The sequence below is a fragment of the Dendropsophus ebraccatus genome, chromosome 4 (genome assembly GCF_027789765.1).
Source record: "Dendropsophus ebraccatus isolate aDenEbr1 chromosome 4, aDenEbr1.pat, whole genome shotgun sequence".
NCBI lineage: Eukaryota > Metazoa > Chordata > Amphibia > Anura > Hylidae > Dendropsophus > Dendropsophus ebraccatus.
The window spans coordinates 25,407,915-25,420,337 of NC_091457.1; the positions used below are offsets into that span (position 1 = coordinate 25,407,915).

The window sequence follows — 12,423 nt, forward strand, 5'->3', positions numbered from 1 at the left end:
CTGGCATAAGGGTCTGTGCAAGGAGGTCACGTAAGCCAGCTTCAAAGTGTGCCACGTGACATACCACGGATTGAACCCGGGGCCTCACACATGCAAAGCGTGCGCTCTACCACTGAGCTACATCCCCCTTCGCAAGCTTCTCCAAAGAAGGTTCCGATCGGCCGATAGCAGTTTGCAGGCTAATTCGGCATCTACCTTGTTGCCAAACAGCCTTTCCAAAAAAATGTCACTTCTTTTCCTTCTGTTTAAAAATACTGGTCCACCCATTTCTGCCTAAAAAGGTAGTCTACTTAGCCTTTTCCGTCCTGTCACACGTTTCAAGTGCTGCACTGCAACTCAGTTTAATGACAACCCAGTGTCCAAAATCGGCCCCTGGTGTAAAGATATGGTTTCCCGGGTAAAATAAAGCAAGTCAGCAAATATGTTGTGGCTTAACTGTAGCTGTGAAGTTTGGTGCATTACTTGGCACCAAAGCCTTCTCTACCCCGGGTAATGGCAAAGAAAGCTACTTAAGGTAGTGACGCTTCTTAAATGCTCCCTTACGTTTGGACTTTTTGGGTGTATATTGTACTAATCAGCAAACTGGCATAAGGGTCTGTGCAAGGAGGTCACGTAAGCCAGCTTCAAAGTGTGCCACGTGACTTGAGTTTCGTCCAGTTGGTAGGATCCGTATGAACAAAAACCATGGCGATGCTGGGGATTGAACCCAGGACCTCACACATGCGAAGCGTGCGCTCTACCACTGAGCTACATCCCCTACGTGGTGTGCTTTCTCCCAATTCCCTGCTGGAACGGACAGACTTTATTTAACTATCACGGAAAGAGCTACGCGGGAAGAGATTGAGAGACACAGCTTTGCAGTAATTCCATATGCATAAAAGACAAAGTGGAGATGCCGGGGATTGAACCCGGGGCCTCACACATACAAAGTGTGCGCTCTACCACTGAGCTACAACCCCCTTCGCAAGCTTCTCCAAAGAAGGTTCCGATCGGCCGATAGCAGTTTACAGGCTAATTCGGCATCTACCTTGTTGCCAAACAGCCTTTCCAAAAAAATGTCACTTCTTTTCCTTCTGTTTAAAAATACTGGTCCACCCATTTCTGCCTAAAAAGGTAGTCTACTTAGCCTTTTCCGTCCTGTCACACGTTTCAAGTGCTGCACTGCAACTCAGTTTAATGACAACCCAGTGTCCAAAATCGGCCCCTGGTGTAAAGATATGGTTTCCCGGGTAAAATAAAGCAAGTCAGCAAATATGGTGTGGCTTAACTGTAGCTGTGAAGTTTGGCGCATTACTTGGCACCAAAACCTTCTCTACCCCGGGTAATGGCAAAGAAAGCTACTTAAGTTAGTGACGCTTCTTAAATGCTCCCTTACGTTTGGACTTTTTGGGTGTATATTGTACTAATCAGCAAACTGGCATAAGGGTCTGTGCAAGGAGGTCACGTAAGCCAGCTTCAAAGTGTGCCACGTGACTTGAGTTTCGTCCAGTTGGTAGGATCCGTATGAACAAAAACCATGGAGATGCTGGGGATTGAACCCAGGACCTCACACATGCGAAGCGTGCGCTCTACCACTGAGCTACATCCCCTACATGGTGTGCTTTCTCCCAATTCCCTGCTGGAACGGACAGACTTTATTTAACTATCGCGGAAAGAGCTACGCGGGAAGAGATTGAGAGACACAGCTTTGCAGTAATTCCATGTGCATAAAAGACAAAGTGGAGATGCCGGGGATTGAACCCGGGGCCTCACACATGCAAAGCGTGCGCTCTACCACTGAGCTACATCCCCCTTCGCAAGCTTCTCCAAAGAAGGTTCCGATCGGCCGATAGCAGTTTACAGGCTAATTCGGCATCTACCTTGTTGCCAAACAGCCTTTCCAAAAAAATGTCACTTCGTTTCCTTCTGTTTAAAAATACTGGTCCACCCATTTCTGCCTAAAAAGGTAGTCTACTTAGCCTTTTCCGTCCTGTCACACATTTCAAGTGCTGCACTGCAACTCAGTTTAATGACAACCCAGTGTCCAAAATCGGCCCCTGGTGTAAAGATATGGTTTCCCGGGTAAAATAAAGCAAGTCAGCAAATATGGTGTGGCTTAACTGTAGCTGTGAAGTTTGGCGCATTACTTGGCACCAAAGCCTTCTCTACCCCGGGTAATGGCAAAGAAAGCTACTTAAGGTAGTGACGCTTCTTAAATGCTCCCTTACGTTTGGACTTTTTGGGTGTATATTGTACTAATCAGCAAACTGGCATAAGGGTCTGTGCAAGGAGGTCACGTAAGCCAGCTTCAAAGTGTGCCACGTGACTTGAGTTTCGTCCAGTTGGTAGGATCCGTATGAACAAAATCCATGGAGATGCTGGGGATTGAACCCAGGACCTCACACATGCGAAGCGTGCGCTCTACCACTGAGCTACATCCCCTACGTGGTGTGCTTTCTCCCAATTCCCTGCTGGAACGGACAGACTTTATTTAACTATCGCGGAAAGAGCTACGCGGGAAGAGATTGAGAGACACAGCTTTGCAGTAATTCCATGTGCATAAAAGACAAAGTGGAGATGCCGGGGATTGAACCCGGGGCCTCACACATGCAAAGCGTGCGCTCTACCACTGAGCTACATCCCCCTTCGCAAGCTTCTTCAAATTAGGTTCCGATCGGCCGATAGCAGTTTACAGGCTAATTCGGAATCTACCTTGTTGCCAAACAGCCTTTCCAAAAAAATGTCACTTCTTTTCCTTCTGTTTAAAAATACTGGTCCACCCATTTCTGCCTAAAAAGGTAGTCTACTTAGCCTTTTCCGTCCTGTCACACGTTTCAAGTGCTGCACTGCAACTCAGTTTAATGACAACCCAGTGTCCAAAATCGGCCCCTGGTGTAAAGATATGGTTTCCCGGGTAAAATAAAGCAAGTCAGCAAATATGGTGTGGCTTAACTGTAGCTGTGAAGTTTGGAGCATTACTTGGCACCAAAGCCTTCTCTACCCCGGGTAATGGCAAAGAAAGCTACTTAAGGTAGTGACGCTTCTTAAATGCTCCCTTACGTTTGGACTTTTTGGGTGTATATTGTACTAATCAGCAAACTGGCATAAGGGTCTGTGCAAGGAGGTCACGTAAGCCAGCTTCAAAGTGTGCCACGTGACTTGAGTTTCGTCCAGTTGGTAGGATCCGTATGAACAAAATCCATGGAGATGCTGGGGATTGAACCCAGGACCTCACACATGCGAAGCGTGCGCTCTACCACTGAGCTACATCCCCTACGTGATGTGCTTTCTCCCAATTCCCTGCTGGAACGGACAGACTTTATTTAACTATCGCGGAAAGAGCTACGCGGGAAGAGATTGAGAGACACAGCTTTGCAGTAATTCCATGTGCATAAAAGACAAAGTGGAGATGCCGGGGATTGAACCCGGGGCCTCACACATGCAAAGCGTGCGCTCTACCACTGAGCTACATCCCCCTTCGCAAGCTTCTTCAAATTAGGTTCCGATCGGCCGATAGCAGTTTACAGGCTAATTCGGCATCTACCTTGTTGCCAAACAGCCTTTCCAAAAAAATGTCACTTCTTTTCCTTCTGTTTAAAAATACTGGTCCACCCATTTCTGCCTAAAAAGGTAGTCTACTTAGCCTTTTCCGTCCTGTCACACGTTTCAAGTGCTGCACTGCAACTCAGTTTAATGACAACCCAGTGTCCAAAATCGGCCCCTGGTGTAAAGATATGGTTTCCCGGGTAAAATAAAGCAAGTCAGCAAATATGGTGTGGCTTAACTGTAGCTGTGAAGTTTGGCGCATTACTTGGCACCAAAGCCTTCTCTACCCCGGGTAATGGCAAAGAAAGCTACTTAAGGTAGTGACGCTTCTTAAATGCTCCCTTACGTTTGGACTTTTTGGGTGTATATTGTACTAATCAGCAAACTGGCATAAGGGTCTGTGCAAGGAGGTCACGTAAGCCAGCTTCAAAGTGTGCCACGTGACTTGAGTTTCGTCCAGTTGGTAGGATCCGTATGAACAAAAACCATGGAGATGCTGGGGATTGAACCCAGGACCTCACACATGCGAAGCGTGCGCTCTACCACTGAGCTACATCCCCTACGTGGTGTGCTTTCTCCCAATTCCCTGCTGGAACGGACAGACTTTATTTAACTATCGCGGAAAGAGCTACGCGGGAAGAGATTGAGAGACACAGCTTTGCAGTAATTCCATGTGCATAAAAGACAAAGTGGAGATGCCGGGGATTGAACCCGGGGCCTCACACATGCAAAGCGTGCGCTCTACCACTGAGCTACATCCCCCTTCGCAAGCTTCTTCAAATTAGGTTCCGATCGGCCGATAGCAGTTTACAGGCTAATTCGGCATCTACCTTGTTGCCAAACAGCCTTTCCAAAAAATGTCACTTCTTTTCCTTCTGTTTAAAAATACTGGTCCACCCATTTCTGCCTAAAAAGGTAGTCTACTTAGCCTTTTCCGTCCTGTCACACGTTTCAAGTGCTGCACTGCAACTCAGTTTAATGACAACCCAGTGTCCAAAATCGGCCCCTGGTGTAAAGATATGGTTTCCCGGGTAAAATAAAGCAAGTCAGCAAATATGGTGTGGCTTAACTGTAGCTGTGAAGTTTGGCGCATTACTTGGCACCAAAGCCTTCTCTACCCCGGGTAATGGCAAAGAAAGCTACTTAAGGTAGTGACGCTTCTTAAATGCTCCCTTACGTTTGGACTTTTTGGGTGTATATTGTACTAATCAGCAAACTGGCATAAGGGTCTGTGCAAGGAGGTCACGTAAGCCAGCTTCAAAGTGTGCCACGTGACTTGAGTTTCGTCCAGTTGGTAGGATCCGTATGAACAAAAACCATGGAGATGCTGGGGATTGAACCCAGGACCTCACACATGCGAAGCGTGCGCTCTACCACTGAGCTACATCCCCTACGTGGTGTGCTTTCTCCCAATTCCCTGCTGGAACGGACAGACTTTATTTAACTATCGCGGAAAGAGCTACGCGGGAAGAGATTGAGAGACACAGCTTTGCAGTAATTCCATGTGCATAAAAGACAAAGTGGAGATGCCGGGGATTGAACCCGGGGCCTCACACATGCAAAGCGTGCGCTCTACCACTGAGCTACATCCCCCTTCGCAAGCTTCTCCAAAGAAGGTTCCGATCGGCCGATAGCAGTTTACAGGCTAATTCGGCATCTACCTTGTTGCCAAACAGCCTTTCCAAAAAAATGTCACTTCGTTTCCTTCTGTTTAAAAATACTGGTCCACCCATTTCTGCCTAAAAAGGTAGTCTACTTAGCCTTTTCCGTCCTGTCACACATTTCAAGTGCTGCACTGCAACTCAGTTTAATGACAACCCAGTGTCCAAAATCGGCCCCTGGTGTAAAGATATGGTTTCCCGGGTAAAATAAAGCAAGTCAGCAAATATGGTGTGGCTTAACTGTAGCTGTGAAGTTTGGCGCATTACTTGGCACCAAAGCCTTCTCTACCCCGGGTAATGGCAAAGAAAGCTACTTAAGGTAGTGACGCTTCTTAAATGCTCCCTTACGTTTGGACTTTTTGGGTGTATATTGTACTAATCAGCAAACTGGCATAAGGGTCTGTGCAAGGAGGTCACGTAAGCCAGCTTCAAAGTGTGCCACGTGACTTGAGTTTCGTCCAGTTGGTAGGATCCGTATGAACAAAAACCATGGAGATGCTGGGGATTGAACCCAGGACCTCACACATGCGAAGCGTGCGCTCTACCACTGAGCTACATCCCCTACGTGGTGTGCTTTCTCCCAATTCCCTGCTGGAACGGACAGACTTTATTTAACTATCGCGGAAAGAGCTACGCGGGAAGAGATTGAGAGACACAGCTTTGCAGTAATTCCATGTGCATAAAAGACAAAGTGGAGATGCCGGGGATTGAACCCGGGGCCTCACACATGCAAAGCGTGCGCTCTACCACTGAGCTACATCCCCCTTCGCAAGCTTCTCCAAAGAAGGTTCCGATCGGCTGATAGCAGTTTACAGGCTAATTCGGCATCTACCTTGTTGCCAAACAACCTTTCCAAAAAAATGTCACTTCGTTTCCTTCTGTTTAAAAATACTGGTCCACCCATTTCTGCCTAAAAAGGTAGTCTACTTAGCCTTTTCCGTCCTGTCACACGTTTCAAGTGCTGCACTGCAACTCAGTTTAATGACAACCCAGTGTCCAAAATCGGCCCCTGGTGTAAAGATATGGTTTCCCGGGTAAAATAAAGCAAGTCAGCAAATATGGTGTGGCTTAACTGTAGCTGTGAAGTTTGGCGCATTACTTGGCACCAAAGCCTTCTCTACCCCGGGTAATGGCAAAGAAAGCTACTTAAGGTAGTGACACTTCTTAAATGCTCCCTTACGTTTGGACTTTTTGGGTGTATATTGTACTAATCAGCAAACTGGCATAAGGGTCTGTGCAAGGAGGTCACGTAAGCCAGCTTCAAAGTGTGCCACGTGACTTGAGTTTCGTCCAGTTGGTAGGATCCGTATGAACAAAAACCATGGAGATGCTGGGGATTGAACCCAGGACCTCACACATGCGAAGCGTGCGCTCTACCACTGAGCTACATCCCCTACGTGGTGTGCTTTCTCCCAATTCCCTGCTGGAACGGACAGACTTTATTTAACTATCGCGGAAAGAGCTACGCAGGAAGAGATTGAGAGACACAGCTTTGCAGTAATTCCATGTGCATAAAAGACAAAGTGGAGATGCCGGGGAATGAACCCGGGGCCTCACACATGCAAAGCGTGCGCTCTACCACTGAGCTACATCCCCCTTCGCAAGCTTCTTCAAATTAGGTTCCGATCGGCCGATAGCAGTTTACAGGCTAATTCGGCATCTACCTTGTTGCCAAACAGCCTTTCCAAAAAAATGTCACTTCTTTTCCTTCTGTTTAAAAATACTGGTCCACCCATTTCTGCCTAAAAAGGTAGTCTACTTAGCCTTTTCCGTCCTGTCACACGTTTCAAGTGCTGCACTGCAACTCAGTTTAATGACAACCCAGTGTCCAAAATCGGCCCCTGGTGTAAAGATATGGTTTCCCGGGTAAAATAAAGCAAGTCAGCAAATATGGTGTGGCTTAACTGTAGCTGTGAAGTTTGGCGCATTACTTGGCACCAAAGCCTTCTCTACCCCGGGTAATGGCAAAGAAAGCTACTTAAGGTAGTGACGCTTCTTAAATGCTCCCTTACGTTTGGACTTTTTGGGTGTATATTGTACTAATCAGCAAACTGGCATAAGGGTCTGTGCAAGGAGGTCACGTAAGCCAGCTTCAAAGTGTGCCACGTGACTTGAGTTTCGTCCAGTTGGTAGGATCCGTATGAACAAAAACCATGGAGATGCTGGGGATTGAACCCAGGACCTCACACATGCGAAGCGTGCGCTCTACCACTGAGCTACATCCCCTACGTGGTGTGCTTTCTCCCAATTCCCTGCTGGAACGGACAGACTTTATTTAACTATCGCGGAAAGAGCTACGCGGGAAGAGATTGAGAGACACAGCTTTGCAGTAATTCCATGTGCATAAAAGACAAAGTGGAGATGCCGGGGATTGAACCCGGGGCCTCACACATGCAAAGCGTGCGCTCTACCACTGAGCTACATCCCCCTTCGCAAGCTTCTTCAAATTAGGTTCCGATCGGCCGATAGCAGTTTACAGGCTAATTCGGCATCTACCTTGTTGCCAAACAGCCTTTCCAAAAAAATGTCACTTCTTTTCCTTCTGTTTAAAAATACTGGTCCACCCATTTCTGCCTAAAAAGGTAGTCTACTTAGCCTTTTCCGTCCTGTCACACGTTTCAAGTGCTGCACTGCAACTCAGTTTAATGACAACCCAGTGTCCAAAATCGGCCCCTGGTGTAAAGATATGGTTTCCCGGGTAAAATAAAGCAAGTCAGCAAATATGGTGTGGCTTAACTGTAGCTGTGAAGTTTGGCGCATTACTTGGCACCAAAGCCTTCTCTACCCCGGGTAATGGCAAAGAAAGCTACTTAAGGTAGTGACGCTTCTTAAATGCTCCCTTACGTTTGGACTTTTTGGGTGTATATTGTACTAATCAGCAAACTGGCATAAGGGTCTGTGCAAGGAGGTCACGTAAGCCAGCTTCAAAGTGTGCCACGTGACATACCACGGATTGAACCCGGGGCCTCACACATGCAAAGCGTGCGCTCTACCACTGAGCTACATCCCCCTTCGCAAGCTTCTCCAAAGAAGGTTCCGATCGGCCGATAGCAGTTTGCAGGCTAATTCGGCATCTACCTTGTTGCCAAACAGCCTTTCCAAAAAAATGTCACTTCTTTTCCTTCTGTTTAAAAATACTGGTCCACCCATTTCTGCCTAAAAAGGTAGTCTACTTAGCCTTTTCCGTCCTGTCACACGTTTCAAGTGCTGCACTGCAACTCAGTTTAATGACAACCCAGTGTCCAAAATCGGCCCCTGGTGTAAAGATATGGTTTCCCGGGTAAAATAAAGCAAGTCAGCAAATATGTTGTGGCTTAACTGTAGCTGTGAAGTTTGGTGCATTACTTGGCACCAAAGCCTTCTCTACCCCGGGTAATGGCAAAGAAAGCTACTTAAGGTAGTGACGCTTCTTAAATGCTCCCTTACGTTTGGACTTTTTGGGTGTATATTGTACTAATCAGCAAACTGGCATAAGGGTCTGTGCAAGGAGGTCACGTAAGCCAGCTTCAAAGTGTGCCACGTGACTTGAGTTTCGTCCAGTTGGTAGGATCCGTATGAACAAAAACCATGGCGATGCTGGGGATTGAACCCAGGACCTCACACATGCGAAGCGTGCGCTCTACCACTGAGCTACATCCCCTACGTGGTGTGCTTTCTCCCAATTCCCTGCTGGAACGGACAGACTTTATTTAACTATCACGGAAAGAGCTACGCGGGAAGAGATTGAGAGACACAGCTTTGCAGTAATTCCATATGCATAAAAGACAAAGTGGAGATGCCGGGGATTGAACCCGGGGCCTCACACATACAAAGTGTGCGCTCTACCACTGAGCTACATCCCCCTTCGCAAGCTTCTTCAAAATAGGTTCCGATCGGCCGATAGCAGTTTACAGGCTAATTCGGCATCTACCTTGTTGCCAAACAGCCTTTCCAAAAAAATGTCACTTCTTTTCCTTCTGTTTAAAAATACTGGTCCACCCATTTCTGCCTAAAAAGGTAGTCTACTTAGCCTTTTCCGTCCTGTCACACGTTTCAAGTGCTGCACTGCAACTCAGTTTAATGACAACCCAGTGTCCAAAATCGGCCCCTGGTGTAAAGATATGGTTTCCCGGGTAAAATAAAGCAAGTCAGCAAATATGGTGTGGCTTAACTGTAGCTGTGAAGTTTGGCGCATTACTTGGCACCAAAGCCTTCTCTACCCCGGGTAATGGCAAAGAAAGCTACTTAAGGTAGTGACGCTTCTTAAATGCTCCCTTACGTTTGGACTTTTTGGGTGTATATTGTACTAATCAGCAAACTGGCATAAGGGTCTGTGCAAGGAGGTCACGTAAGCCAGCTTCAAAGTGTGCCACGTGACTTGAGTTTCGTCCAGTTGGTAGGATCCGTATGAACAAAAACCATGGAGATGCTGGGGATTGAACCCAGGACCTCACACATGCGAAGCGTGCGCTCTACCACTGAGCTACATCCCCTACGTGGTGTGCTTTCTCCCAATTCCCTGCTGGAACGGACAGACTTTATTTAACTATCGCGGAAAGAGCTACGCGGGAAGAGATTGAGAGACACAGCTTTGCAGTAATTCCATGTGCATAAAAGACAAAGTGGAGATGCCGGGGATTGAACCCAGGGCCTCACACATGCAAAGCGTGCGCTCTACCACTGAGCTACATCCCCCTTCGCAAGCTTCTTCAAATTAGGTTCCGATCGGCCGATAGCAGTTTACAGGCTAATTCGGCATCTACCTTGTTGCCAAACAGCCTTTCCAAAAAAATGTCACTTCTTTTCCTTCTGTTTAAAAATACTGGTCCACCCATTTCTGCCTAAAAAGGTAGTCTACTTAGCCTTTTCCGTCCTGTCACACGTTTCAAGTGCTGCACTGCAACTCAGTTTAATGACAACCCAGTGTCCAAAATCGGCCCCTGGTGTAAAGATATGGTTTGCCGGGTAAAATACAGCAAGTCAGCAAATATGGTGTGGCTTAACTGTAGCTGTGAAGTTTGGCGCATTACTTGGCACCAAAGCCTTCTCTACCCCGGGTAATGGCAAAGAAAGCTACTTAAGGTAGTGACGCTTCTTAAATGCTCCCTTACGTTTGGACTTTTTGGGTGTATATTGTACTAATCAGCAAACTGGCATAAGGGTCTGTGCAAGGAGGTCACGTAAGCCAGCTTCAAAGTGTGCCACGTGACTTGAGTTTCGTCCAGTTGGTAGGATCCGTATGAACAAAAACCATGGAGATGCAGGGGATTGAACCCAGGACCTCACACATGCGAAGCGTGTGCTTTACCACTGAGCTACATCCCCTACGTGGTGTGCTTTCTCCCAATTCCCTGCTGGAACGGACAGACTTTATTTAACTATCGCGGAAAGAGCTACGCGGGAAGAGATTGAGAGACACAGCTTTGCAGTAATTCCATGTGCATAAAAGACAAAGTGGAGATGCCGGGGATTGAACCCGGGGCCTCACACATGCAAAGCGTGCGCTCTACCACTGAGCTACATCCCCCTTTGCTAGCTTCTTCAAATTAGGTTCCGATCGGCCGATAGCAGTTTACAGGCTAATTCGGCATCTACCTTGTTGCCAAACAGCCTTTCCAAAAAAATGTCACTTCTTTTCCTTCTGTTTAAAAATACTGGTCCACCCATTTCTGCCTAAAAAGGTAGTCTACTTAGCCTTTTCCGTCCTGTCACACGTTTCAAGTGCTGCACTGCAACTCAGTTTAATGACAACCCAGTGTCCAAAATCGGCCCCTGGTGTAAAGATATGGTTTCCCGGGTAAAATAAAGCAAGTCAGCAAATATGGTGTGGCTTAACTGTAGCTGTGAAGTTTGGCGCATTACTTGGCACCAAAGCTTTCTCTACCCCGGGTAATGGCAAAGAAAGCTACTTAAGGTAGTGACGCTTCTTAAATGCTCCCTTACGTTTGGACTTTTTGGGTGTATATTGTACTAATCAGCAAACTGGCATAAGGGTCTGTGCAAGGAGGTCACGTAAGCCAGCTTCAAAGTGTGCCACGTGACTTGAGTTTCGTCCAGTTGGTAGGATCCGTATGAACAAAAACCATGGAGATGCTGGGGATTGAACCCAGGACCTCACACATGCGAAGCGTGCGCTCTACCACTGAGCTACATCCCCTACGTGGTGTGCTTTCTCCCAATTCCCTGCTGGAACGGACAGACTTTATTTAACTATCGCGGAAAGAGCTACACTGGAAGAGATTGAGAGACACAGCTTTGCAGTAATTCCATATGCATAAAAGACAAAGTGGAGATGCCGGGGATTGAACCCGGGGCCTCACACATACAAAGTGTGCGCTCTACCACTGAGCTACAACCCCCTTCGCAAGCTTCTCCAAAGAAGGTTCCGATCGGCCGATAGCAGTTTACAGGCTAATTCGGCATCTACCTTGTTGCCAAACAGCCTTTCCAAAAAAATGTCACTTCTTTTCCTTCTGTTTAAAAATACTGGTCCACCCATTTCTGCCTAAAAAGGTAGTCTACTTAGCCTTTTCCGTCCTGTCACACGTTTCAAGTGCTGCACTGCAACTCAGTTTAATGACAACCCAGTGTCCAAAATCGGCCCCTGGTGTAAAGATATGGTTTCCCGGGTAAAATAAAGCAAGTCAGCAAATATGGTGTGGCTTAACTGTAGCTGTGAAGTTTGGCGCATTACTTGGCACCAAAACCTTCTCTACCCCGGGTAATGGCAAAGAAAGCTACTTAAGTTAGTGACGCTTCTTAAATGCTCCCTTACGTTTGGACTTTTTGGGTGTATATTGTACTAATCAGCAAACTGGCATAAGGGTCTGTGCAAGGAGGTCACGTAAGCCAGCTTCAAAGTGTGCCACGTGACTTGAGTTTCGTCCAGTTGGTAGGATCCGTATGAACAAAAACCATGGAGATGCTGGGGATTGAACCCAGGACCTCACACATGCGAAGCGTGCGCTCTACCACTGAGCTACATCCCCTACATGGTGTGCTTTCTCCCAATTCCCTGCTGGAACGGACAGACTTTATTTAACTATCGCGGAAAGAGCTACGCGGGAAGAGATTGAGAGACACAGCTTTGCAGTAATTCCATGTGCATAAAAGACAAAGTGGAGATGCCGGGGATTGAACCCGGGGCCTCACACATGCAAAGCGTGCGCTCTACCACTGAGCTACATCCCCCTTCGCAAGCTTCTTCAAAATAGGTTCCGATCGGCCGATAGCAGTTTACAGGCTAATTCGGCATCTA

The 12,423-nt window shown here is 47.2% G+C and overlaps 27 non-coding genes across 27 annotated transcripts; all 27 read right to left on the minus strand.

Annotated features, from left to right (window-relative positions):
- Nucleotides 1–685: 685 nt before the first annotated feature.
- TRNAA-CGC (transfer RNA alanine (anticodon CGC)) lies at nt 686–757 on the minus strand. The gene has a single exon. It is a non-coding gene; the product is annotated as a tRNA-Ala (tRNA).
- Nucleotides 758–887: 130 nt separating this feature from the next.
- TRNAT-UGU (transfer RNA threonine (anticodon UGU)) lies at nt 888–959 on the minus strand. The gene has a single exon. It is a non-coding gene; the product is annotated as a tRNA-Thr (tRNA).
- Nucleotides 960–1,517: 558 nt separating this feature from the next.
- Nucleotides 1,518–1,589, minus strand: TRNAA-CGC (transfer RNA alanine (anticodon CGC)). Its single transcript has one exon. It is a non-coding gene; the product is annotated as a tRNA-Ala (tRNA).
- Nucleotides 1,590–1,719: 130 nt separating this feature from the next.
- TRNAA-UGC (transfer RNA alanine (anticodon UGC)) lies at nt 1,720–1,791 on the minus strand. Its single transcript has one exon. It is a non-coding gene; the product is annotated as a tRNA-Ala (tRNA).
- Nucleotides 1,792–2,349: 558 nt separating this feature from the next.
- TRNAA-CGC (transfer RNA alanine (anticodon CGC)) lies at nt 2,350–2,421 on the minus strand. The gene has a single exon. It is a non-coding gene; the product is annotated as a tRNA-Ala (tRNA).
- Nucleotides 2,422–2,551: 130 nt separating this feature from the next.
- On the minus strand, nt 2,552–2,623 carry TRNAA-UGC (transfer RNA alanine (anticodon UGC)). Its single transcript has one exon. It is a non-coding gene; the product is annotated as a tRNA-Ala (tRNA).
- Nucleotides 2,624–3,181: 558 nt separating this feature from the next.
- On the minus strand, nt 3,182–3,253 carry TRNAA-CGC (transfer RNA alanine (anticodon CGC)). Its single transcript has one exon. It is a non-coding gene; the product is annotated as a tRNA-Ala (tRNA).
- Nucleotides 3,254–3,383: 130 nt separating this feature from the next.
- Nucleotides 3,384–3,455, minus strand: TRNAA-UGC (transfer RNA alanine (anticodon UGC)). Its single transcript has one exon. It is a non-coding gene; the product is annotated as a tRNA-Ala (tRNA).
- A 558-nt stretch (nt 3,456–4,013) lies between these two features.
- On the minus strand, nt 4,014–4,085 carry TRNAA-CGC (transfer RNA alanine (anticodon CGC)). The gene has a single exon. It is a non-coding gene; the product is annotated as a tRNA-Ala (tRNA).
- A 130-nt stretch (nt 4,086–4,215) lies between these two features.
- On the minus strand, nt 4,216–4,287 carry TRNAA-UGC (transfer RNA alanine (anticodon UGC)). The gene has a single exon. It is a non-coding gene; the product is annotated as a tRNA-Ala (tRNA).
- Nucleotides 4,288–4,844: 557 nt separating this feature from the next.
- On the minus strand, nt 4,845–4,916 carry TRNAA-CGC (transfer RNA alanine (anticodon CGC)). Its single transcript has one exon. It is a non-coding gene; the product is annotated as a tRNA-Ala (tRNA).
- A 130-nt stretch (nt 4,917–5,046) lies between these two features.
- Nucleotides 5,047–5,118, minus strand: TRNAA-UGC (transfer RNA alanine (anticodon UGC)). The gene has a single exon. It is a non-coding gene; the product is annotated as a tRNA-Ala (tRNA).
- A 558-nt stretch (nt 5,119–5,676) lies between these two features.
- On the minus strand, nt 5,677–5,748 carry TRNAA-CGC (transfer RNA alanine (anticodon CGC)). Its single transcript has one exon. It is a non-coding gene; the product is annotated as a tRNA-Ala (tRNA).
- Nucleotides 5,749–5,878: 130 nt separating this feature from the next.
- Nucleotides 5,879–5,950, minus strand: TRNAA-UGC (transfer RNA alanine (anticodon UGC)). Its single transcript has one exon. It is a non-coding gene; the product is annotated as a tRNA-Ala (tRNA).
- Nucleotides 5,951–6,508: 558 nt separating this feature from the next.
- On the minus strand, nt 6,509–6,580 carry TRNAA-CGC (transfer RNA alanine (anticodon CGC)). The gene has a single exon. It is a non-coding gene; the product is annotated as a tRNA-Ala (tRNA).
- Nucleotides 6,581–6,710: 130 nt separating this feature from the next.
- On the minus strand, nt 6,711–6,782 carry TRNAA-UGC (transfer RNA alanine (anticodon UGC)). The gene has a single exon. It is a non-coding gene; the product is annotated as a tRNA-Ala (tRNA).
- A 558-nt stretch (nt 6,783–7,340) lies between these two features.
- TRNAA-CGC (transfer RNA alanine (anticodon CGC)) lies at nt 7,341–7,412 on the minus strand. Its single transcript has one exon. It is a non-coding gene; the product is annotated as a tRNA-Ala (tRNA).
- Nucleotides 7,413–7,542: 130 nt separating this feature from the next.
- Nucleotides 7,543–7,614, minus strand: TRNAA-UGC (transfer RNA alanine (anticodon UGC)). The gene has a single exon. It is a non-coding gene; the product is annotated as a tRNA-Ala (tRNA).
- Nucleotides 7,615–8,754: 1,140 nt separating this feature from the next.
- On the minus strand, nt 8,755–8,826 carry TRNAA-CGC (transfer RNA alanine (anticodon CGC)). Its single transcript has one exon. It is a non-coding gene; the product is annotated as a tRNA-Ala (tRNA).
- A 130-nt stretch (nt 8,827–8,956) lies between these two features.
- TRNAT-UGU (transfer RNA threonine (anticodon UGU)) lies at nt 8,957–9,028 on the minus strand. The gene has a single exon. It is a non-coding gene; the product is annotated as a tRNA-Thr (tRNA).
- Nucleotides 9,029–9,586: 558 nt separating this feature from the next.
- TRNAA-CGC (transfer RNA alanine (anticodon CGC)) lies at nt 9,587–9,658 on the minus strand. The gene has a single exon. It is a non-coding gene; the product is annotated as a tRNA-Ala (tRNA).
- Nucleotides 9,659–9,788: 130 nt separating this feature from the next.
- TRNAA-UGC (transfer RNA alanine (anticodon UGC)) lies at nt 9,789–9,860 on the minus strand. Its single transcript has one exon. It is a non-coding gene; the product is annotated as a tRNA-Ala (tRNA).
- Nucleotides 9,861–10,620: 760 nt separating this feature from the next.
- Nucleotides 10,621–10,692, minus strand: TRNAA-UGC (transfer RNA alanine (anticodon UGC)). The gene has a single exon. It is a non-coding gene; the product is annotated as a tRNA-Ala (tRNA).
- A 558-nt stretch (nt 10,693–11,250) lies between these two features.
- TRNAA-CGC (transfer RNA alanine (anticodon CGC)) lies at nt 11,251–11,322 on the minus strand. The gene has a single exon. It is a non-coding gene; the product is annotated as a tRNA-Ala (tRNA).
- Nucleotides 11,323–11,452: 130 nt separating this feature from the next.
- Nucleotides 11,453–11,524, minus strand: TRNAT-UGU (transfer RNA threonine (anticodon UGU)). Its single transcript has one exon. It is a non-coding gene; the product is annotated as a tRNA-Thr (tRNA).
- A 558-nt stretch (nt 11,525–12,082) lies between these two features.
- Nucleotides 12,083–12,154, minus strand: TRNAA-CGC (transfer RNA alanine (anticodon CGC)). The gene has a single exon. It is a non-coding gene; the product is annotated as a tRNA-Ala (tRNA).
- Nucleotides 12,155–12,284: 130 nt separating this feature from the next.
- Nucleotides 12,285–12,356, minus strand: TRNAA-UGC (transfer RNA alanine (anticodon UGC)). The gene has a single exon. It is a non-coding gene; the product is annotated as a tRNA-Ala (tRNA).
- Nucleotides 12,357–12,423: the final 67 nt, after the last annotated feature.